The sequence below is a fragment of the Oncorhynchus mykiss genome, chromosome 4, assembly GCF_057628025.1.
Source record: "Oncorhynchus mykiss isolate SJ-2025 chromosome 4, ASM5762802v1, whole genome shotgun sequence".
NCBI lineage: Eukaryota > Metazoa > Chordata > Actinopteri > Salmoniformes > Salmonidae > Oncorhynchus > Oncorhynchus mykiss.
In genome coordinates, this window is record NC_143025.1 from 73284195 (window position 1) to 73309166 (window position 24972).

Genomic DNA, 24972 nt, shown 5'->3' on the forward strand with positions numbered 1-24972 from the left:
CCGTATGGTTGATGAGGATCTCCATATTGCAAATGTACGGTCCATTACTAGACGTCCGTGAGTGTTTTTATAAATCGGCCGACGGACTCAGGTCATTCCCCAGGGCCGGATCTTCCTGAAAGTCATCAAATAAAAAGTCTCTCAGACATTTGGTTTCTGTTTTATAAAATTTTTAATTTTGGTAATTTTCAGAGCTCTACATGATTTCTGTGATTTTCTGAACTCACACAGTCAATGGGGAGTGACAGAATGTGAGGCTTATCGACACGCAGAGCCTGCAATTTTTATTTTACCTTTATTTAACCAAGCAAGTCAGTTAAGAACAAATTCTTATTTTCAATGACGGCCTAGGAACAGTGGGTTAACTGCCTGTTCAGGAGCAGAACAACAGATTTGTACCTGGTCAACTCGGGGGTTTGAACTTGCAACCTTTCGGTTACTAGTACAAAACTGTAACCACTAGGCTACCCTGCCGCCCCATAGTTACCCATAGTTGCGTTCAAACTATCAAAGAACAGTCAGACCTAGAGCTCTGAAACTTTATATACAGGTTCTAGAGCTTAAGTCGATAGTGCACAGTGAGTTGTATGGCTCTAGAAGGTTCGCAGGCCGAGAAACAGCCTTGTCCATTTGCAATGACTTCAATTAATTTTGATCATTGTGAAAATTCCGACATTTAGAAAAGTCCCAGAATCACAAGACTAGGTGCATTGAAACCGCCTCAACCCACAGAGACCTGTCTGATAGCTTATTCAGGGACCCCATAGCAAGGCCCAGAAAAAGTTCATTTTCAGCACTAATTAAGGTCGCTGCTCGGGTTCCAAATGACCCAAAACTCGCAATTCGGGGTCTCATCAGCTAGGCCTATTATACATAATGTCAGAACTGGGCCCGCAGCTAGAACGTAAACGGGTTGGACGAAGTGGATTTGGTGTCAATATGTATCAGTTTGGTGTTAGAATGACATCTTATTGACTGATGGATGCTGACTTGATGGCTAACTTTTGCCAGTTTGCAATAAGTTTAAACAGTGATGAACCATCACCAAAATGACAGACTGAAATCAACACTAAAAGTGTTGTCAAATGGGTTCAAGGAGATGCCCCACCTGACCTGACTCACCTGACTCACTCTGTATGACCACAGCGACCGTGCTAAATAGTAGGCACAAAATGAAGCCTGACCTAAATTTGAGGTGCTTTTGGGTGACAGTGACAGTGAAAACAGGGTGTTTTCTTCTAACAGTTTACAACGACATCTCTTCCCATAGGAATACATTGCCTGCTTCCCTAACTTCAACCTGAAGCCTATGTGGGTTATGAATGCCGTATAAAACTGTCTTCGATGACAATAAAAAGGCCACTATGAGGACTACCTGTGTTGATTCTAAGCTTCCTGGAGCAACGGGAAGTGGTTAAATTCACCCTAAAAGTGTTTTGATTTTACCAACCTGCAGTTAGGTAAAAACACTGCATTCAACCCTCTATGAATCAGTCAGTTCTTAACGTGAAGACTTCTGTAAAAGCCTACCCCAAGGAGCATATGTGTTCACGTTCAGCTTCCTGTGCCAACGGGAAGTGCCTTAAATTGGAGTCATAGGGGCTGTTTAGAAGGGTCAAAAAGGTCACATCTTTCCAAAATGTCATGTGTGATTAGGCAACCCTCGTGAAGTCATTTCTACCATCAGATTTCCAAGAAAAACTCACGCACACACAGCAAGGATGGAGTAACACAGTGTGGGGCTTACAGACACAAAGTGCCTGCAATGGATACTGGCGTTCGCACCATCAAAGAACCGTCAGATCTAGAGCTCTGAAGCTTTAGAAACCTGTTCTAGAGCTTAAGTCAATAGTGCACAGTGAGTTATGTGGCTCTAGAAGGTTCCCAGGCTGAGAAACAGCCTTGTACATTTGCAATGACTTCAATTCATTTTGACCATCGCTAAAATGACAACATTTAGATAAGTCCCAGAGTCACAAGACTAGGTGCATTGAAACCGCCTCGGCCCATAGACGGACCCTAACGTTTCTGTCCGATAGCTCATTCAGGGCAATGCCCGAAAAAAGTGGATTTTCAGCAGTAATTAAAGTCGCTTCTAGGGCTCTGAATGACCCATCGAGCCGAAACTCAGGATTCGGTGACACTTCAGACAGGCCTACACATAATGTCAGAATTGGACCCACAGCCAGAGCATGTTTTATTTTTATTATGGTTTAAACAGAAGTCACTGTGAATTTTGAGCCTGCTCTGAAATATGTGATTGTTAGCTTCTAAACAAGTTGGACAAAGTGGGACTGACAAAGTGGGACTGATGGACGCTGACTTGATGGCTGACTTTTGTCCGTTTAAACAGTGATGAACCATCACCAAATTGACATGCTGAAATCAACACCAATGTGCGATGGAGAGGAACCACTATCACTGTCCGGCCATCCCGAGTTCAACGGGCCAGTCATTTGGGCATTTCTGCAGTATATTAGAGCATGTCAAATTTGTGATGGTAAATGCCCATTGAAAGACTTTGCAAATGGACAACCGTGCACCAGTAGCACATTTTTTAAATGTTTTTTAATGCCTTTAGGGAGGTGCAAGGGGTCCATGGTCGGGTAGGGAGCTCCCCCCACCTGTGCCCAACCATTCCCTGCGCCCCTGGTCATTTTGGACGTTTATTTTTTAATTTTTTTTAAAATGACAGTCCCACTTATCTCTCATTGCACCAAATTCTTACTTCCTATGATCAAACATGACAAATAGACCTTCTAGGTTGATTCAGGGATTAACAAAGTGATATAATTTGGTCAGTATAAATGCCATTTGGACATTTCTTATTCCATTTGGACATGGTTTACTGACTTTTGTGTTCGGAAGCCGACTTCCTATGATCATATATGGCAAATGGACATAACATCTTGATTTGGTACTTTCAAAACTTATGTATGGCATTTGGACATTTCTTTTGCCATGGTTCACTGACTTTTGGGTTCGGAAGCAGACTTCCTATGATCATATATTTCAAATGGACAAAATATAGGCCTTACAGACAAACTCAACAAAAAACGTGTTCATGTTCATACAGGTAATTGACACAAATTGAAATTGGTCCAGAAAGCACTTTTTTAGAGGGTGATTAATTTTTGAAAAAAAAATAGATTTTAAAAATTTGACTCTTGGGTCTTGACTTTGTGACCATTTGCCATATGAAAATCAATGGTGGAGCGTGCTCGCCATCTTTGGGATTTCGGGGATATGTTTGCCATGTTCCACTTGCCATAAGGTTTGAGTAAACTGCTGTCCATTTGAGTGGTATTTGCAATTGTGTATATGGTTCACCCAATGGCAGTTAACATTAATTTTTGTTCATTTCATGGGGGTCTTCCCTTACTTGGTGGTTTGTGCTGCGTATTAGCTTTTTGCTTCTTGGTAGCGGCGGCACAGGTTTTCTGGTGCTTTGGGGAATATTTTGGTGGGAGCTTGGGTAGACCTTTGCCTGAAAATAAACATGCAAGTGTAAAATAACATCCAAACTTTTTCCTACATACATTTGTCATGTGTTTAGCCTGTCTTTTTTACTGTTGTTTTTATTTCTTTACCTACCTGTTGTTCACCTAATACCTTTTTTGCACTATTGGTTATGGCCTGTAAGTAAGCATTTCAATGTAAGGTCTACCTACACCTGTTGTACTCGGGTGCACGTGACAAATAAACTTTGATTTGGTTTGATTTAATTTGTTTAAAATTTAAGAAGACTTTTAAAAAGTCATCCTAAACACATTACCAACCTTTAAACTTAAACATTCCTCATTCTAAACACACAACAATATACAGAATAAAAATCAAGTAAATTGAATGTACACAAACTGTCAAATTGTGTTTAAACATACCAGTTCGGTTTCTCTTGGACATCTCCACTTCACTGGCTTCTGTAATTTCGACGTTTTCCCAATGTTGTTTTGATTCTGAATGGTGAGGTGAGGGTTCGAACAATTTAACAATTTCACAACCAACAGTTTTTGCTTATTGCATTTTCAAGTATAATATATCTCTTATTTACCTGATGTGAGTTTTATCCTCAGAAGCTGAAAGGACTTCCATTTCAGAGAGGGTGTGTACCAATCCTTTACTGCTTTGTCATATTTATTTGGGGGCCACCACACACTTTGATCCAGTGTTCTGGAATTACACCTTCTACTTCCTTCTAATTTTCCATTCACACTGCTCTGGCCTCTGAGATTAGAACCTGTGGAAATATACATCGTTAGACAAAAAAATATAAAAAAACTGAAATATCACATTTACCTTAGTATTCAAACCCTTTACGCAGTACTTTGTTAAAGCACAGTTGGAAGCGATTACAGCTTAGAGTCTCCTTGGGTATGATGCTACAAGCTTGGCACACCTGTATTTTGAGAGTTTCTTCCATTCTTCTCCTCAGATCCTCTCAAGATCTCTCAGGTTGGATGGGGAGCTATTTTCAGGTCTCTCCAGAGGTGTTTGATCGGGTTCAAGTCCGGGCTCTGGCTGAGCCACTCAAGGACATTCAGAGACTTGTCCCAAAGCCACTCCTGTGTTGTCTTGGCTGTGTGCATAGGGTCATTGTCCTGTTGGAAGGTGACCCTTTGCCCCAGCCTGAGGTCCTGAGTGCTCTGAAGCAGGTTTTCGTCGAGGAATCTTGGTACTCATGGTCTGAGAGTCCTTTAGGTGCCTTTTGGCAAACTCCAAGCGGGCTGTCATGTGCCTTTTACTGAAGTGTGGCTACCATAAAGGCCTGTTTGGTGGAGTGCTGCAGAGATGGTTGTCCTTCTGGAAGGATCTCCCATATCCACAGAGAAACTCACGAGCTCTGTCAGAGTGTCCATCAGGATCTTGATCACCTCCCTGACCAAGGCCCTTCTCCCCCAATTGCTTAGTTTGGTCAGGATGATGGCTCTAGGAAGAGTTTTGGTGGTTCCAAACTTCTTCCATTTAAGAATGATGGAGTCCACTGTGTTCTTGGGGACCTTCAATGCTGCAGAAATGTTTTGGTGCCTTTTCCAGATCTGTGCCTCGACATAATCCTGTCACGGAGCTCTACAGACAATTAATTATGGCTTGGTTTTTGCTCTGACATGCACTGTCAACTGTGGGACCTTATATCGACAGGTGTGTGCCTTTCAAAATCATGTCCAATCAATTTAATTTACCACAGCTGGACTCCAATCAAGTTGTAGAAACATCTTAAGGACGATCAATGGAAACAGGGTGCACCTGAGCTCAATTTTGAGTCTTATTGCAAAGGGACTAAACATTTATATAAATAAGGTATTTCTGTTTTTTATTTTTTTATAAATTTGCATTTATTTCAAAAAACACTGTTTTCACTTTGTCATTATGGGGTATTGTGTGTAGAATGATAAGGTAAACAATTAATTTATTCAATTTTAGATTAAGGCTGTAATGTAACAAAATGTGGAAAAAGTCAAGGCGTCTGAATACTTTACAAATGCACTGTCTACTGCTGTCATAGCTATGTTAGTGAATTTCACATTCATTTGAGGTTGTAATCATATTACAACACTCACATGAATATCATGCTGAATATATGTTCATGTCATTGTCACTCAAACATAATTTGAATTCAGTTGCTGGTAGCTTGCAGTTTTGAAACTGCAGCGGCCCCCTTGAACTTTGCGACCTTTTGCCACATTTCAGGCTTCAAACATAAAGATATAAAACTGTATTTTTTTGTGAAGAATCAACAACAAGTGGGACACAATCATGATGTGGAACGACATTTATTGGATATTTACTTTATGGTAGCCACAATAATTTTGCACGCCCAATTTTTCAGTTTTTGATTTGTTAAACAAGTTTGAAATATCCAATAAATGTAGTTCCACTTCATGATTGTGTCCCACTGTCAAGAGTGTGCAAAGGAGTCATCAAGGCAAAGGGTGGCTACTTTGAAGAACCTCAAATATAAAATATATTTATATTTGTTTAACTCGTTTTTGGTTACTACATAATTCCATATTTGTTATTTTATAGTTTTTATGTCTTCACTATTATTCTAAAATGTAGAAAATAGTAAAAATAAAGAAAAACCTAGGAATGAGTAGGTGTGTCTTAACTTTTGATTGGTACTGTATTTCACGCTCTGTGAACCTTCTGTGGTTCAGGAATGGAGGAATGTTCCCAGTGACTCCTGCAGGTATCAATCTCTGGATCAAGAAGCCTTTGTTTGCCAAAATCATGTCTCCAGACATGAATATCTTCTCAAACCCTGACTTCTGGACAATGGCTTTGTCAAACACAAATACTAGATACACATCACTGCAGTATGTTATCACCACATTAGGTGCAACTCCCTGGAGTAGCTTGAAGGAGTGCATTGAACGGTACACAGAATAGGTTTGCTTCTCCAGACCCATCTGACTTGGAGTAGCAACTTGTATGTCAGGACAGTCAATAACCATCCTGCAGTTTCTGCTGAACCCGAAAGAGACGCAGGCAAGCACATTTGGTTCTTCTCCCAACTTGGAACAGTCTTCATGATGCTAATGAAAAAATCTTGTGGATCACATGAATGAAAGTGATGGTAACATTGCTGACAGTGATTTCACTACAGCAGAATAGTTGATGCCAACCTGGCCTGAAAGCATTTCATATTGTTCTGTACATGAATCTGAAACACTTAATTTAGTATGATATGTTACGTTTCATATGGTATGTATTAGTTTATGGATATCCATCACCCATTTCGTATGATATGTTATGAATTACAATTGATATTATATGTTGGAATGAGTGCCCTCCAAACATAACGATGGTCATAATGGCCAAACAGTTATATTTTTGTTTCACCAGACCAGAGGACATTTCTCCAAAAAGTACGATCTTTGTCCCCATGTGCAGTTGCAAACCGTAGCTTTTCTATGGAGGTTTTGGAGCAGTGGCTTCTTCCTTGCTGGTTATGTCAGATTATGTCGATATAGGACTCGTTTTACTGTGAATATAGATACTTTTGTACCTGTTTCCTCCAGCATCTTCACAAGGACCTTTGCTGTTGTTCTGGGATTGATTTGCACTTTTCGCACCAAGTAGGTTCATCTCTACGAGACAGAACGCGTCTCCTTCCTGAGCGGTATGACAGCTGCGTATTCCCATGCTGTTTATACTTGCGTACTATTGTGGTACCTTCAGGCGTTTGGAAATTGTTCCCAAGGATGAACCAGATTTGTGGAGGTCTACAAATTTTCTTCTGAGGTCTTGGCTGATTTCTTTTGCTTTTCCCATGATGTCAAGCAAAGAGGTACTGAGTTTGAAGGTAGACCTTGAAATACATCCAATTGACTCAAATTATGTCAATTAGCCTACCAGAAGCTTCTAAAGCCATGACATAATTTTCTGGAATTTTCCAAGCTGTTTAAAGGCACTGTCAACTTAGTGTATGTAAACCTATGACCTACTGGAATGGTGATACAGTGAATTCTAAGTGAAATAATCTGTCTGTTAACAATTGTTGGAAAAACGACTTGTGTCATGCACAAAGTAGATGTCCTAGACCGACTTGCCAAAACTATAGTTTGTTTAACAAGACATTTGTGGAGAGGTTGAAAAAAGAGTTTTAATGACTCCATCCTAAGTGTATGTAAAACTTCAGACTTCAATTGTAGTTCTAAAATCCCCTATGGAAAAAGAAATGGTGGAAAAACGATTGGAACCATTTTCGTGTTTGACCGTATATCCATTTTATGGGTATTATGACTCATATTGTGTTACTCAATACCTAAATGTTTCAATTAAACCACCATAGACCCTGTGCCCAGTAATGCCAAGTTAACCTGTCTAAATGACGACCGCCACATACCACTCAGATTCGTAGGCATGAAATGCTTTGAAAGGCTGGTCATGGCTCACATTAACACCATCATTCCAGAAACCTAAATTCTCATTCCAGAGAATTCTGTTAATTGACTCCAGCTCAGCATTCAACACCATAGTGCCCTCCAAGCTCATCACTAAGCTAAGGACCCCGAGACTGAACACCTCCCTCAGCAACTGGATCCTGGACTTCATGATGGGCCATCCCTAGGGGGTGAGGGTAGGCAACAACACATCAGCCACACTGACCCTCAACACGGGTGCCTCTCAGTGTTGTGTGCTTAGTCCCCTCCTGTACGCCATGTGCAGCCATGACTGCATGGCCACGCACGTCTCCAACACCATCATAAAGTTTGCTGACAACACGACGGTGGTAGGACTGATCACAGAAAACAATGAGGCAGCCTACAGGGTGACCTGGCGGTGTGGTACCAGGACAACAACCTCTCCCACAATGTGGGCAAGACAAAGGAGCTTATCGTGGACTACGGAGGGCTTAACACACCCCTATCAACAGGCCTGTAGTGGAGCGGGTCAAGAGCTTTTTTAAATTTTATTTTACCTTTATTTAACTAGGCAAGTCAGTTAAGAACAAATTCTTATTTTCAATGACGGCCTAGGAACAGTGGGTTAACTGCCTGTTCAGGGTCAGAACGACAGAACATCTCTAGGGTGGGGGGCAGCATTCAGAATTTTGGAAGAAAAGTGTGCCCAAATTAAACTGCCTGCTACTCAGGCCCAGAAGATATGATATGCATATAAATTAGTAGATTTGGATAGAAAACACTCTAAAGTTTCCAAAACTGTTAAAATAGTGTCTGTGAGTATAACCGAACTGATTTGGCAGGGGAAAACCTAAGAAAAATCCATTTAGGAAGTAGGATTTGTTCTGGTTTTGTAGTTCTGTTCAATGCCATTACAGTATCCATTGACTTAGGACTCAAATTGCAGTTCCTATGCCTTCCACTAGACTAGTCTTTAGAAATTGTTTCAGGCTTGTATTCTGAAAAATGAGGGAGTAAGAGCAGTCGGAATGAGTGGACCCTGCCGTGTCACAGAGCTTTTTCATGCGCGCGACCGAGAGAGTGCCTTTCTTGTTTACCTTTTATATTGAGGACGTTATTGTCCGGTTGAAATATTATCGATTATTTAGGCTAAAAACAACCTGATGATTGAATGTAAACATTGTTTGACATGTTTCTATGAACTTTACGGATACAATTTAGATTTTTTTGTCTGCCTGTTTGTGACTGTGTTTGAGCCTGTGGATTACTGAAGAAAACGTGAGAACAAAACTGAGAATTTTGGATATAAAGAGAGACTTCTTTGAGTAAATGAATGTCTTCTGAGTGCAACCATATGAAGATCATCAAATGTAAGTGATTAATTTTATCTCTATTTCTGACTTGTGTAACTCTTCTACTTGGCTGGTTACTGTTTGTAATGATTTGTCTGCTGGGCGATGTTCTCAAATAATCGTAAGGTATGCTTTCGCTATAAAACATTTTTGAAATCTGACACCGTGGTTGGATTCACAAGAAGTTAATATATAAACCGATGTATAACACTTGTATATTTTCTGAATTTTTAGAATATTTCTGTATTTGAAATTTGACGCTCTGCAATCTCACTGGATGTTGGCCAGGTGGGACGCTAGCGTCACCGTTTGGTGTAGCAACTGCTTGGCATCTGACCGCAACGTGCTACAGAGGCTACTGTGTACGGCCCATGCCATCCAGGACCTACTTCATGCCCTTACACATTAACTCGGTACTGGTACTCCTTCTATATAGCCTTGTATGGTTACTTTATTGTGTTATTATTTCCTTTTTTTTAGCAAATATTCTTCTTACTTTTTTACTCTGCATTGTTGGGAATGGGTTTGTAAGTAAGAATTTCACGGTAAAGTCTAAACCTGTTTTATTTGGCGCATGTGACCAATAAAATTGGATTTTATTTAAGGAGGAAGGCCAGCATCCTGGAGTCACCTCTTCACTGTTGACGTTGAGACTGGTGTTTTGTGAGTACTATTTAATGAAGCTGCCAGTTGAGGACTTGTGAGGCATCTGTTTCTCAAACTAGACACTCTAATGTACTTGTCCCCTTGCACAGTTGTGCACCGGGGCCTCCCACTCCTCTTTCTATTCTGGTTAGAGCCAGTTTGCGCTGTTCTGTGAAGGGAGTAGTACACAGCATTGTACCAGATCATCAGTTTCTTGGTAATTTCTCACATGGAATAGCCTTCCTTTCTCAGAACAAGAATAGACTGACGAGTTTCAGAAGAAAGTTCTTTGTTTCTGGCCATTTTGAGCCTGTAATCAAAACCCACAAATGCTGATGCTCCAGATACTCAACTAGTCTAAAGAAGGCCAATTTTATTGCTTCTTTAATCAGAACAACAGTTTTCAGCTGTGCTAACATAATTGCAAAAGGGTTTTCTAATGATGTAACGCTCCGGGTGTCATGGGTGTGGAGTCAGACGCAGGAAACAGAGAGTGCGATGCTGTGCTCTTTAATGCCCAAAAACGCAACACAGGGTGCTCACAACCAAAATATACGACCAAGAACAAACACGTTCCTCTCCATACAAAATAGAAGGTCACAATAATCACGCTGCATTTTGGTCCGCCTCTCCTTCAACAGAAGAATCCAGTGACAGAATCACCCACCACAACAGGACCAAGCGGCGTGGTAACGGGCAACAGCAACAGCGGCGCAAAGAGGAATGGACATGGGACGATGTATTGGACGGAAAGGGTTGCTACACATGGGAGGAGATCCTGGCGGGAAAGAATCGCCTTCCATGGGAACAGGTGGAGGCAGCTAGGAGAGCAGAGGCAGCCGGAGAGAGGAGCCGGCGATATGAGGGAACACGACTGGCAAGGAAGCCCGAGAGGCAGCCCCAAACATTTCTTGGGGGAGGGCACACAGGAAGTATGGCGAAGCCAGGTAGGAGGGCGAGAGGGCGAGAGAGACCGGGCAGGCACCGTGTTATGCTGTGGAGCGCACGTGTCCCCAGTGCGGGTGCATAGCCCGGTGCGGTACATATCAGCTCCGCGTATCGGCCGGGCTAGAGTGGGCATCGAGCCAAGTGCCATGGAGCCGGCTCTACGCATCTGGTCTCCAGTGCGTCTCCTTGGGCCGGCTTACATGGCACCAGCCTTGCGCATGGTGTCCCCGGTTCGCCTGCATAGCCCAGTGCGGGCTATTACACCTCGCCGCACTGGCAGGGCGACCGGGAGCATTCAACCAGGTAAGGTTGGGCAGGCTCGGTGCTCAAGAGCTCCAGTGCGCCTGCACGGTCCGGTCTATCCGGTACCACCTCCACGCAACAGCTCTCCGGTGGCAGCTCCCCGCACCAGGCTGTCTCTTCATCTCATCCTTACAGGTGCTCCCACCTGTCCAGCGCTGCCGGAGCCTTCCTCCTCTCCAGGGCTGCCGGAGTCTCCCGCCTCTCCAGCACTGCCAGAGCTTTCCTCCTCTCCAGCGCTGCTGGAGTCTCCAGTCTGCCCAGCGCCGCCTGAGCTACCCGTCTGCCCAGCGCCATCAGAGTCGCCAGTCTGCCCAGCGCCGCCTGAGCTACCCGTCTGCCCAGCGCCATCAGAGTCGCCAGTCTGCCCAGCGCCGCCAGTGCCGCCAGTCTGCAAGGAGCCGCCAGTGCCGCCAGTCTGCAAGGAGCCGCCAGTGCCGCCAGTCTGCAAGGAGCCGCCAGTGCCGCCAGTCTGCAAGGAGCCGCCAGTGCCGCCAGTCTGCAAGGAGCCGCCAGTGCCGCCAGTCTGCAAGGAGCCGCCAGTGCCGCCAGTCTGCAAGGAGCCGCCAGTGCCGCCAGTCTGCAAGGAGCCGCCAGTGCCGCCAGTCTGCAAGGAGCCGCCAATGCCGCCAGTCTGCAAGGAGCCGCCAGTGCCGCCAGTCTGCAAGGAGCCGCCAGTGCCGCCAGTCTGCAAGGAGCCGCCAGTGCCGCCAGTCTGCAAGGAGCCGCCAGTGCCGCCAGTCAGCCAGGAGCCGCCAGTGCCGCCAGTCAGCCAGGAGCCGCCAGTCAGCCAGGATCCGCCAGAGCCGCCAGTCAGCCAGGATCTGCCAGAACCGCCATTCAGCCAGGATCTGCCAGAGCAGCCAGTCAGCCCCTCTGTCCCGAGCTGCCCCTCTGTCCCGAGCTGCCCCTCTGTCCCGAGCTGCCCCTCAGTCCAGTGGGTTCATTTAGAAGGGTCGCCGTGGTTAGGAGGCCACGGAAGCGGACAATGGGGCGGACTAAGACTATGGTGAAGTGGGGGCCACGTCCAGCACCACTGTCACACCCTGACCATAGTTTGCTTTGTATGTTTCTATGTTTTGTTGGTCAGGGTGTGATCTGAGTGGGCATTCTATGTTGGATGTCTTGTTTGTCTGTTTCTGTGTTTGGGCCTGATATGGTTCTCAATCAGAGGCAGGTGTTAGTCATTGTCTCTGATTGGGAACCATATTTAGGTAGCCTGTTTGGTGTTGGGTTTTGTGGGTGACTGTTCCTGTCTTTGTGTTTGTTACACCAGATAGGGCTGTTTTCGGTTTTTCACATTTCTTGTTTTTGTATATTGTTCTATTTTCATCTTTATTAAAGATGTATCACAATAACCACGCTGCGTTTTGGTCCGTCTCTCCTTCAACAGAAGAATCCCGTGACAAATGATCAATTATCATTTTAAATGATAAACTTGGATTAGCTAAAACAACGTGCCATTGGAACACATGAGTGATGGTTGCTGATAATGGGCCTCTGTACGCCTATGTAGATATTCCATAAAAAATGTGCAGTTTCCAGCTACAATAGTAATTTACAACATTAACAATGTCTACACTGTATTTTTGATCAATTTGATATTATTTTAATGGACAAAAAATGTGCTTTTCTTTCAAAAACAAGGAGGGTGGGGGGTCAAGGTGAGGAGGGGTATTCTTTAAGATACTCTTTGAAGAAGTATGGTTTCAGGTACTTTTGGAAGATGGGCAGGGACTCTGCTGTCCTAGCTTAGCAGGTTCCACCATTGGGGTGCCAGGACATAGAAGAGCTTGGACTGGGCTGAGCGGGAGCTGGGTGTGGGAGAGTCAAGAGACCAGAAGGGCAGAATGGAGTGCTCGGGTTGGGGTGTAGGTTTTGAGCATAGACTGAAGGAAGGGATGGGCAGTTCCTTTGCTGCTACATTTGCAAGCACCATGGTCTTGTAGTGGAGGCGAGCTTCGACTGAGTTGCAGTAGTCCAGATGGGAGATGACAAATGCCTGGATTAGGACCTGCGCCACTTTCTGAGTGAGGTAGGGTCGTCCTCTATTGATGTTGTAGAGCATGAACCTGAAGGAGCGATTCACTGCGTTGATGTTTGCAGAGAATGACAGGGTGTTGACTAGTAGTGAGAGTACGTGGTACAGACACATATCCTCTCCTTGTCACCTGGTAGGAGCGGCCAGCCAGGGAGGCTGCAATCCAAGAGCCAAGAGTGTGCAGGGCCTGAGACACCCAGAGGGTGGAGATGAGGATTTGATGGTTCACAGTGTCAAAAGCAGCGGATAGATCTTGGAGGATGAGAACAAAGGAGAGAGAGTCAGCTTTGGTAGTGCGGAGAGCCTCCGTGACAAGGAGAAGAGTAGTCTTGGTTGAGTGACCCATCTTGAAGTCTGAAGGGTTAGGGTCAAGAAGATCGTTCTGAGAGAAATTGATCAGAGACAGCACGCTCAAGTCTTTTTGAAAGAAAAGAAAGAAGGGGTACAGGTCTATAGTTTTTGACATCAGATGAGTCGAGTTTTGGTTTCTTGACGAGGGGAGCGACTCGGGACATTTTGAAGTCAGAGGGGCCAGTGGTCAGGGATGAGTTGATGGGGGAAGTGAGGAATGGGAGAAGGTCTCCAGAGATGGTCTGGGGAATGGAGAAGGGGATGGGCTTGAGCCGGCAGACCTCACTAGTCGCAGGATTTCATCTGGAGAGAGAGGGGAGAAAGAGGTCAGGGCGTACGGGTAGTCCTGTATGAGTGAGACCAGTGGACTCATTAGGCTGAGTGAATGAGGAGGGGATGTTGTCAACCTTCTTACAAAGGGGTTGACAAAGTCGTCCGCAGAGAGGGAGGAGGGAGATGGGGAAGGATAAAGGAGGGAGGAGAGGGAGGAAAAGAGTTTCATAGGGTTAGAGGCAGAAGCTTGACATTTAGAGTGATAGAAAGTTGGCTTTAGTGGAGTCATATGATGCGGAAAGGTAGGAGAGTAGAGTCAAAGAGGCAGAATCAGGAGACAGGAGGGCTAAGGATTTAGCAGAAGGGAGAGATGATAGGATAGAAGAGGAGAGAGCAGTGGGAGAAAGAGAGAGATGATTGCGACGGCGCATGACCATTTGTGTGGCTAAGGTTGGAGGAAAGGGAGACAGAAAAGGAAACGAAGTAGTGATCAGAGACCTGGAGGGGGGTTGCAGTGAGATTAGTAGGCGGACAGCCTCTAGTAAAGATGAGGTCAAGCGTATTGCCTGCCTTGTGAGTTGGAAGGGATTGGGAAAGGGTGAGGTCAAAAGAGGGGGGAAAGAGACCATTGGAAATAAATAAATTGAAGGCAGACGTTGGGAGGTTGAAGTTGCCAAGTACAAAGAGCGGTGGCCATTGTCAGGAAATTAGTTATCAAGGTGTCAAGCTCAATTAGGATATCTCCAATGGCACCTGGTGGGCGATATATGTATTGCAACAATGTTAAGCTTGAGTGGACAAGTGTGTGACAGCATGGAATTCAGGTGAGAGAGGAAGAAAAGAGAACATCTCCAGTTAGGAGAAATTAGTAAACCTGTTCCACCACCGCAATGACCAGATGCTCTTGGACCATGAGAGAAAACGGAGTCAGATGAAGAAAGAGCAGCTGGAGTGGCAGTGTTCTCTGGGCTGATCCTTGTCTCCATCAGGGCCAAAAAGTAATGGGGCTGAGATGAACTCTGCGTTCTTGACCGCAGATCGGCAGTTCTAAATACTGTCAGAGACCAGGAATTCCACATGGGTTGTGCGCTCAGGGTACACTAAATTAGAAGGGTTGCAGCCAATGGGTGGGGAGGGTCTGTAAAGCCTACAGGGAGAGGAGTGAACAGGTATAGAAAACACATGCATAGTTGCCAAAGCTACAAAGGAGCAAATGAGATCAGAAAATAACTAGTTAAGATACTCAAGTGATAGAGTGGTGTGGAGCCGTCCTCTCTTAACTTCCGTGAAGAACTCTGCAGAAAAACTTGGCCGAACCGTCTTTGTTTCGGTGACAGTCTAAGTTTTGCTGACGAGACCGCCACTGACATGACCGTCCCTTTCAGTATGATCACTTGTTGTAACACTGGAAGAGGTGTCACTCAAGTTACCATCTACACTAGTTTTAGTTGAAATGTCATTCCATCATCGCTAGACTTTGCCAGAGCTAAAACATCTACATGGAATTTACGGCATCATTTATGATAAGCCATAGCTAAATTGCAATAGTCAAACAAACAAGCAATCACTGTGTGTCTGTGTGTACCTAACAAGCAACAATCTAGTAACAACATGTATCAAAGGAAACTGAGAAGACTGGCATCATATATGAGTGACACAATTCCAAAACTCTGGCCAACACATGGAATACAGTAGGCAATGTAAATCCATTGTTTGTTGAGTGTGGACAGCGAGCAAATTTGCTACAACAAAGAGTTAACGATTCAGCAATTGGAATTGGCTGACGTCATATTTTTAAGAGGGCTAAGAAACCATTATCTCTCCCATTTCATGAGAGGAAGCTGGTTGGACCCCATGGAGTCATGTAGCCAAGGCTTGAGTTGGTAATTCAGAAGTGGATGAGTCCTATTTGGAGAGGATAGGGTTAGGATTAGGATTAGGTTTGAACCATGCTCACTGTCATCTGCCATGTCTCTCCACAATTTATTCTTATCCAAAGTCCACACCCCTGCTCAACCCTAACCCTAGCCATAACCCTAACCCTAGCCATAACCCGAACCCTAATTTATTGTCCACACCCCTGCTCAATCAAAACCCTAACCACAACCCTAACTCTAGCATTATGTCCACACCCCTGCTCAATCAAAACCCTAACCATAACCCTAACTCTAGCGTTATGTCCACACCCCTGCTCAACCCTAACCCTAGCTTAATGTCCACACCCCTGCTCAACCCTAACCCTAACCATAACCCTAACACTAGCTTAATGTCCACAAACCTACTCAACCCTAACCCTAACCATAACCCTAACACTAGATTAATGTCCACACCCCTGCTCAACCCTAACCCTAACCATAACCCTAACACTAGCTTAATGTCCACACACCTACTCAACCCTAAGCCTAACCATAACCCTAGCCATAACCCTAACCATAACCCTAACCCTAGCTTAATATCCACACACCTACTCAACCCTAACCCTAACCATAACCCTAGCCATAACCCTAACCATAACCCTAACCCTAGCTTAATATCCACACCCCTGCTCAACCCTAACCCTAGCCATAACCCTAACACTAGCTTAATGTCCACACACCTACTCAACCCTAACCCTAACCATAACCCTAGCCATAACCCTAACCATAACCCTAACCCTAGCTTAAAATATCCACACCCCTGCTCAACCCTAACCCTAGCCATAACCCTAACCCTAACTTAATGTCCACACCCCTGCTCAACCCTTACCCTAGCCATAACCCTAACTTAATGTCCACACCCCTGCTCAACCCTTACCCTAGCCATAACACTAACCCTAACTTAATGTCCACATCCCTGCTCAACCCTAACCCTAGCCATAACCCTAACCCTAACTTAATGTCCACATCCCTGCTGAACCCTAACCCTAGCCATAACCCTAACCCTAACCCTAGCTTAATGTCCACACCCCTGCTCAACCCTTACCCTAGCCATAACCCTAACCCTAACCCTAGCTTAATGTCCACACCCCTGCTCAACCATAACACTAACCCTAACCCTAGCTCCGCCTGGCTCTGCCTTTGACCCAGGGTGCAGGAAACCCCGTCAAAGCAGCTCATCATAACCAATGCATGTATCCCATAATAAACTAACATCAAAGCAGAGAATGGGAGCATGCTGACCCAACTTTACTGGTTGGCATTCTATTAGTACAAGGAGGTATACTTTGGCGGAATTCTTTAATACCTGGAAAAAAGTACACTGTAAGTGCTTAGAGACCTATACACACATTCCCAATGGAATTCCAATTCCAGGAAGTTGTGGTACGCCACGCAGAGTAATGTAGACCTATCACATCAGTCCTACACTCATTTCAAATAACTGATTATGGGAAGCAGACCCCATCTGTTGTTGTCAGGAGGTAGATATTAGGTTTGTTGCACTTTTTATTAGATCGATCTATGCCTGTAGTCAAACAATCACTGGTCTTATTGATGTGTTTAGTGATTGGCAGATATTTTCATTACAGTGAGGTATACTTTCATTATTGGAAAATAAAGACTAGGTTTAATCAAGAAAACATAATGTTGGTTTTCTGTGCTATTAAGTTTAAATGGCAAAGTAGATGGCAAAGTGGCTGTTTTGAGCTGAGAAGGTTTGAAGGGAAGTAAAGAACTTTCTTCCTCATAGCGGTCCATTGCTTGTGCAAGAAAAATCTACACTACTGTTCAAAAGTTTGGGGTCACTTAGAAATGTCCTTGTTTTGAAAGATAAGCATTTTTTTGTCCATTAAAATGACATAAGATTGGGCAGAAATACAGAGTAGACATTGTTAATGTCGTAAAATTACTATTGTAGCTGGAAACGGCAGATTTTTTATGGAATATTACATAGGTGTACAGAGGCCCATTATCAGCAACCATCACTCCTGTGTTCCAATGGCATGTTGTGTTAGCTAATCCAAGTTTATTATTTTAAAAGGCTAATTGATCATTAGAAAACCATTTTGCTATTATGTTAGCACAGTTGAAAACTGCTGTTCTGATTAAAGAAGCAATAAAACTGGCCTTCTTTAGACTAGTTGAGTATCTGGAGCATCAACATTTGTTGGTTTGATTACAGGCTCAAAATGGCCAGAAACAAAGAACTTTCTTCTGAAACTCGTCAGTCTATCCTTGTTCTGAGAAATGAAAGCTATTCCATGAGAGAAATTACCAAGAAACTGAAGATCTGGTACAACACTGTTGGTACAACACTCCCTTCACAGAACAGCGCTCTAACCAGAATAGAAACGGGCTCTAACCAGAATAGAAAGAAGAGTGGGAGGCCCAGGTGCACAACTGAGCAAGAAGACAAGTATGTTAGATTGTGTAGTTTGAGAAACAGATGCCTCACAATTCCTCAACTGGCAGCTTCATTAAATAGTACCTTCAAAACACCAGTCTCAACGTCAACTGTAAAGAGGCGACTCCGAGTTCCTCTGTCCAGTGTCTGTGTTCTTTTGCCCACCTTAATCTTTTATTTTCATTGGCCAGTCTGAGATATGGCTTTTTCTTTGCAACTCTGCCTAGAAGGCCACTCAACACCTGTTGGAAAGCCATTCTGGTGTGTCTTTGGCATTAATATTTGTGTAATTGTCCCGTTGAAAAAGAAAACTCTATCCCAGGGTTAGGTATCAGTACTAAGGCAGGGTTTCTTCAAACTTTTTATCTGAGCTTTGCACTTTTCATATTTATTTTGAGCCCGACAAACTCCCCAGTCCCTGCTGGTGACAAGGACACCCGTGATATGATGCTGCAACCATAATACTTGACAATACAGAGGATCAACAACATTGCATTCATTATCCATTCATTGGCAACAATTGTTGTTGAGTAATAATGCAAGACAACACAAAGAAATGAACTTTGAGGCCTAAATAAAAAACTACAGGCTTGGTTCTTTTCCAATACAACACAACACATAGTGAAACCCAACCAAATTTACTGAGCTTGAGCAATTTTGACAAAAACAATGGGTATTTGAGAGTTGTGCGAAGTTGATGTAAAAACTTTACAATGAGATTCTAACGGTAATGGCTGCCAAAGGTGCTTCCGCAGAGAATTAACTCTGGGGTGTGAAGACACACTCAATCAAGACATTTTTGTTTTATAATTAATAATTATATAAGTTTCTATAATTTTTCTTGGACTTTGGAAATGTGGAGTAGGTGTGTACATCAATATAAAAAATATCTCATTTAATCCATTTTGTTATTCAATTTTAAGGTAGGGTGAATGTGTACTGTGTCTTCCTGTCCTTCTTGGGTCCACACACATTGCAGCACTTATTCTTGGGGCTACCGGCTGCAATCTAGAATGATGGAATTTTACTAACATCTCACTCACTCACTCACATATATAGTTACAGCAGGCCAAGGTAGGATGAGCTCTGGCTTGTTTTTCGTATTGTTCCTACCATCGTCAGCTTCCTCTTGAGGAGCTTCTGTCCAGGACAACCCGCATCCCTTGGTTCTTCTCAGGGTCTCCTCCATCTGGCTTCCCCTTATACACTTACATGCATATGATGAAGCAGCATCACAAGCAGACCAGATCTTGATTCCATATTTTGTGGGTATGTACTGCCTGAAGGCGCAGCGGCCCCTGAATGGCGTAAGCTGCTCAACAGTAACGATGGGCCCAGGGTTGTAGAACAGGGGAAGGCAGTCCTCCCACTTGTCCCACACTGACCTGATTGCAGCGAGCTTGTCTCTCTGCCGCCGGGCTGGTCTGGTGTCTCAGTTATCAAAGCAGATAATCCTGGAAATAATGTGGATGTTTTCCAGAGATATTGTTGCACAGTAAAGTTCTCTGCCTGCTTCTTCATCCCACAAGGGTTCTGTGGATTCCCAATTGGATGTGAAAACATCCGCAAAAATAAGAATCCCAAAGTATGCGCGTAAATTAGTTTGGTCCATCTCCTTCCATCTCCAAAAACACACCTTCCCTCCAAATGAGTGCAGTCCAGAATGATTTTCTGGATGATGTCTGGGATGAACAGCTCAGAAGAATACTTTATGTCCTGCACATGAGTATCCGCCATCCGCGTCGGCCATGGTTGCATCCTTATCACATTGGCAGCCATGCGGGGTGGCTCATTACTTGGGCAAGAAAACCATGCAATTTCAAAAAATGTTGGCATCTATATTTCTCCTCCTGCAGGCTGCTGATGAGCTGGTTGCTGACTGGCTGGTCCTGGGGCTGGCTGCTGACGGGCTGGTCCTGGGGCTGGCTGAGGGTCAGTCTCATCCTCTTCTTCCAACTCACTGTCAGACAACGAGATATGATACTCATATTCAGAAAAGTCTTTATCTTCCAAAGTGGAAGACGCTCGTTCCACACTAGCTTGTCTCTCTGCAAAAGTTATTTCTAAGGCCCTCTGAGCAGAGATCATTTTTACCATACTGATTGATTGTGGTAAGGGGTCACACCGTGATCTGTTTCACCTGTCCTCATTTTTGTCTGATCTGGTTTTGACCTTTTACCTGTCTACGACCATTTTCTTGCCTTCCCCTTTGGATTAATAAACATTGTAAGACTCCAACCATCTGCCTCCTGTGTCTGCATTTGGGTCTCACCTTGTGCCTTGATAGTAAGGAGTCACACATGCAAAGATATTTATTTGTTGTGTCCCTCCCCCAATTTGCACCTGGCTGGGGTAGAGTGTGGGAAAATACAGAATAATGTATCGAAATAATGTATTGTAATAACATTGTGCAGGTTCCCGCAAGACATTGTTTAGTTTCATACACCACGAAGGGTAAAGAGTGCAAGAAAAGCATGAGACAGGCAGGGAGACAGAATGGTTAATGGTGCTAAGTTGAAACAGCAGGCCCAGGGAGGAAGACAGAGTGAAGGCACACAGCAAACCCTTTTGTTTCATTTTTACATGTTTATACCGACACACACACTTTTACTACCCCCGGGTCCAGTGGACCCGAACACCACATGTAAGATAAATGTGTAGGGGGGTGCGCACTCAATGAAAATGTGTTATTTCACTTCACAGAAAATGAGCCAAAGCCAATGAGTCTCAGGTTGAAAAAATAATTAATTGTAAAATTTTTCTTTAGCAAACATTGAAAATGGGTCCCACAGACCTGAACACCACACAAAGGTTAATCAACATCATCAGCACCCAGGAAGTAGTTGTTTGGGGTTAATTACCTTGCTCAAGGGCAGAATGGCAGATTTTTTTCACCTTGCCGGTCTGGGATTCAAACCAGCAACCATTCAGTTGTTGGCCCAACTCGCTTAACCGCTAGGCTACCTACCACCCCTGCGTGGGGGTGAATCCTCATAATGGAGGCTAACTCTAGGCCAGTTACAGAGGGCATCATCAAGGCAGGTGGTAGGTCTCAGAGATCTGCATCTGTCCAGGTCGTAAAAAAAGGAATTTAGGACCTTCTGATTAAAACATACACAAAACATACAGGGAAAAGGGAAGTTTAAACTGTAATCAAATGGGTAGGGGTCCAGGCACTCCAGTACAGATGGGAATGAGTGTGAATAAGGTCTTGGAGAGTGTTTTGAGTTTGTTCCCCGAAATCACACAGGCAAACTTAAACAGCCTCTTTATAGAGTGCAACGCAAGCCAAGAGGAAAGCAGATACGATGGATTTCCACAAAGTTAGTAAACAGAAAACGCTGAGGCCAGGCTGAGTTTAACTCATATATGTTTTGACTGTTTGTTTCTGTGTGTGTGTGTGTGTGTGTGTGTGTGTGTGTGTGTGTGTGTGTGTGTGTGTGTGTGTGTGTGTGTGTACATTTTTAGAGAAAAGGGGGTGAGGATTCCAAATACATCCCTTGACCTCCAAAAGTTTGGGCCTTTTTGACAATTTCCTTTGGTGTGGACCCAAATAAAACGTTGAAATGTGAGTGTTCGTGAGTGTAGTTTCCATTGCTTCATCCACTGAGAATTAAGTCGTCTTTGTGCTTGTGTATATGCGTGTTTACTCTCTACTCTGCTTCAGGGGTGGAAAGTGAAGAGGAGCTGTTGAGATCTAGGTATTATGAAGGATTAATAGATTTCTCTAAGTTGGGGGTGTTTATGAGCTACATCAAAGTGTGCGTAGGACCAGATAGTCTGGAGTTAGTGTGCCTGACTGACCCCTCTGTGATCCTCTGTGTGTGATCCTCCCTTAGTTACCCTGAGAATCACCCCGCTTACTCACTGAATAGATTTATCACATGAATGATTCAACTAATAAAGAGCTTGATGATAAGTGGTTTAGTTGAATCAGGTAGGTTACTCCTGGTCAAGAGCAAACATGTGTGAGCTCCCGGGATGCAGAAATCCTGCTATGTCTAGTCAAGAGGTGGGGGGGTCAGTATACTTAAACATTTTCAATATACTCTCAAACCAAATGGAAACTGTGCAGGAATGATAATGGACCTACGTTTATACAGTTTCTCGACTGTGTCCAGGCCGCCAAATAATCATAGAAATTTAAGCTAGACAGTCAGGGAGTATCGAAAATTCCAAAAGTGATGGATGGAGGACCAACTTTTTCAAATTTTGACGGCAAAGAAATATAACCAACTTTCAGTACGGTCCTCTGGACCTCGTTGAAGACTGAATGCGGCCCCTCGGGCAAAATCTGTTTGTCACCACTGGTCTAGACAATTCTGTAACTCTGTCTACATGACCACTCACCACAACACTAAGAGAGAGCATACATTGGGATAAATTAACTCTAGATTTGATTATGAAAGGTATGTGTGAGGTAAGTTCTCTATTTCCTGTCCAGTTGGGCTGTTGCTGTTAGAGACATAAATCCAAGCAGGGCCATGCATTTCCTGCTCACGCTCAGTGTTCTTGTCATCAGACTAAAACATTTGCCACCTTCAGAAGGTATTCACAACCTTTGACTTTTTCATATACATAACAAGTCACATAATAAGTAGCATGGATAAGCTCTGTGTGCAATAATAGTGTTTAACATGATTTTTTAATAACTACCTCATCTCTGTACCCTACACAGACAATTAACTGTAAGGTCCCTCAGTCGAGCAGTGAATTTCAAAAACAGATTCATCCACAAAGACCAGGGAGGTTTTCCAATGCCTCGCATAGAAGGCCACCTATTGGTAGATGTGTAAAAAAAAAGCAGATATTGAATATCCCTTTGAAAATGGTGAAGTTATAAATTACACTTTGGATGGTATGTCAATACACCAAGTCACTACAAATATACAGGCATCCTTACTAACTTAGTTGCCGGAGAGGAAGGAAACCGCTCAGGGATTTCACCATGAGGACTTTAAAACAGTTACAGAGTTTAATGGCTGTGATAGGAAAAAACTGAGGATAGATCAACAACATTGTAGTTACTCCACAATACTAACTTAATTGACAGAGTGAAAAGAAGGAAGCCTGTACAGAATAAAACTATTCCAAAACATGTATCCTATTTGCAACAAGATGTTAAAATAATACTGCAAAAAAAATGGCAAAGGATTTGACTTTTTGTACTGAATACAAGGTGTTATGCTTGGACAAATCCAATACATTACTGACTACCATCTCCATACTGTATATTCAAGCATAGTTGTGGCTACATATGCTTATAATCGTTAAGGACTGGGGAGTTTTTCAGGATAAAAATAAAAGGAATGGGGAGAAGCACAGGCAAAACCAGGGAAACCTGATTTAGTCTGCTTTCCACCAGATACTGGGAGATGAATTCACCTTTCAGCACAACAATAACCTAAAACAAGGAAAAATCTATGCTGGAGTTGGTTACCAAGAAAACAGTGAATGTTCCTGAATGGCCGAGTTACAGATTTAACTTAAATCTACTTGAACATCTATGGCAAGACCTGGAAATGGTTCTCCAGCCATGATCAACAACCAATTTGACAGAGTGTGACGTAGAAGTCCGTCACTGGCCGCGGGCAACATTTGGTACTTTAACGCACACACACCTTCATCACTCCTCCCTGCTCTGTTATCAGATAAGTTAGAAATGTGGGTAACTTCTGTCTTAGTACATACATTTCACACTTATGTCAGTGTTCATATTTAATATAAACAATATTTATTATACTTATCGATGTTGTGGATGAGCGCGTTGTTTGTTTTGTTTTGTTCTGTTCCTCTCTCTCTATCTCTGTAGCTTCCGGGTATGCTGGATAAGTACCCGAGCTAAGGGAATTGGGCTGACTTTGTAGTGCCTGTCCCGAATGGTTCATTCATGTAAATGGGCATATTGAATGACACTGTCAGTAGTGATGTAATTTTGTAAATGTTATGTTGTGATATTGTTTCATAAACATGTTGCAATGTATATACTTTAGTATGTTTAGTTAATGGAAAACGTAGGTTTGACTAGGTAATTGCTTAATTAATTAGTGTTAATTGTTCTGAGAGGAGGGGCTAGCCCTGTAAAAGGAGCCTCTATTTCTGTTCATGGAGAGGCATTTTGGATTGAGCTGTGGATGGGGTAGCATTGTTTTTAGCTGTCCCATAAGGTATATGTTTGATGGCAGTACTGTTGTTTTTGTTCCGGAATCACTCTGTAAATAAACACCCTGAAGCACAGAATAACTTTTGCGGCTCCGCCATCTTTTTAGTTTGATAGAGGTCAGGTTTTCCAGTATAGCCTTCTGGCCTACTCTACGTGACACAGAGCTTGAAGAATTTTGAAGAAAAATATGGGGAAATGTTGCACAATCCAGGTGTGGAAAGCTCTTAGAGGCTTACCCAGAAAGACTCACAGCTGTAATCACTGCCAAAGGTGCCTCTAGTATTGACTCAGGGGTTTGAATACTTATGTAAATTAGATATTTCTGTATTAAATTCTCTATAAATTAGCTACAATTGATAAAAACAGGTTTTCACTTCGTCATTTTGGGGTGTTGTGTGCAGATGGGTGAGAGAAAAAATAGATTTAATCCATTTTGAATTCAGGCTGTAACACAACAAAATTTGGAATTGGGCAAGGGGTATGAATACTTTCTGAAGGCCCTGTACATCAGACAACGCTGATCAGAAACAACAATGCTGTATCCCCTGTATCCTCTCTCTCTCACGAATACATGCTGGTAGTATCAGGCGAGTGGCTTTGGTGTAGTGCTACTTTCTATGAAGTATTTTAGCACAGGTGCTTCCATTTCTCAGTAGAGTAGCTTCTGGTGTGTTTTGAGTTTCCATGTGCATTGTGGGTGTGAGCAAGAGAGAG

General features: G+C 43.4%; 1 long non-coding RNA gene across 3 annotated transcripts; it reads right to left on the reverse strand.

Moving 5' to 3' along the window:
• Positions 1-23945, reverse strand: LOC149984136 (uncharacterized). Of its 3 annotated transcripts, XR_016495622.1 has the most exons (5): positions 23839-23916; positions 20957-21161; positions 4052-4237; positions 3882-3956; positions 1-115 (listed from the first exon to the last, which is right to left on the reverse strand). It is a non-coding gene; the product is annotated as an uncharacterized LOC149984136 (long non-coding RNA). The 3 variants fall into 3 exon arrangements; XR_016495623.1 differs by lacking the exon at positions 20957-21161 and having other exon boundaries at positions 23839-23945; XR_016495621.1 differs by having other exon boundaries at positions 20957-23916.
• Positions 23946-24972: the final 1027 nt, after the last annotated feature.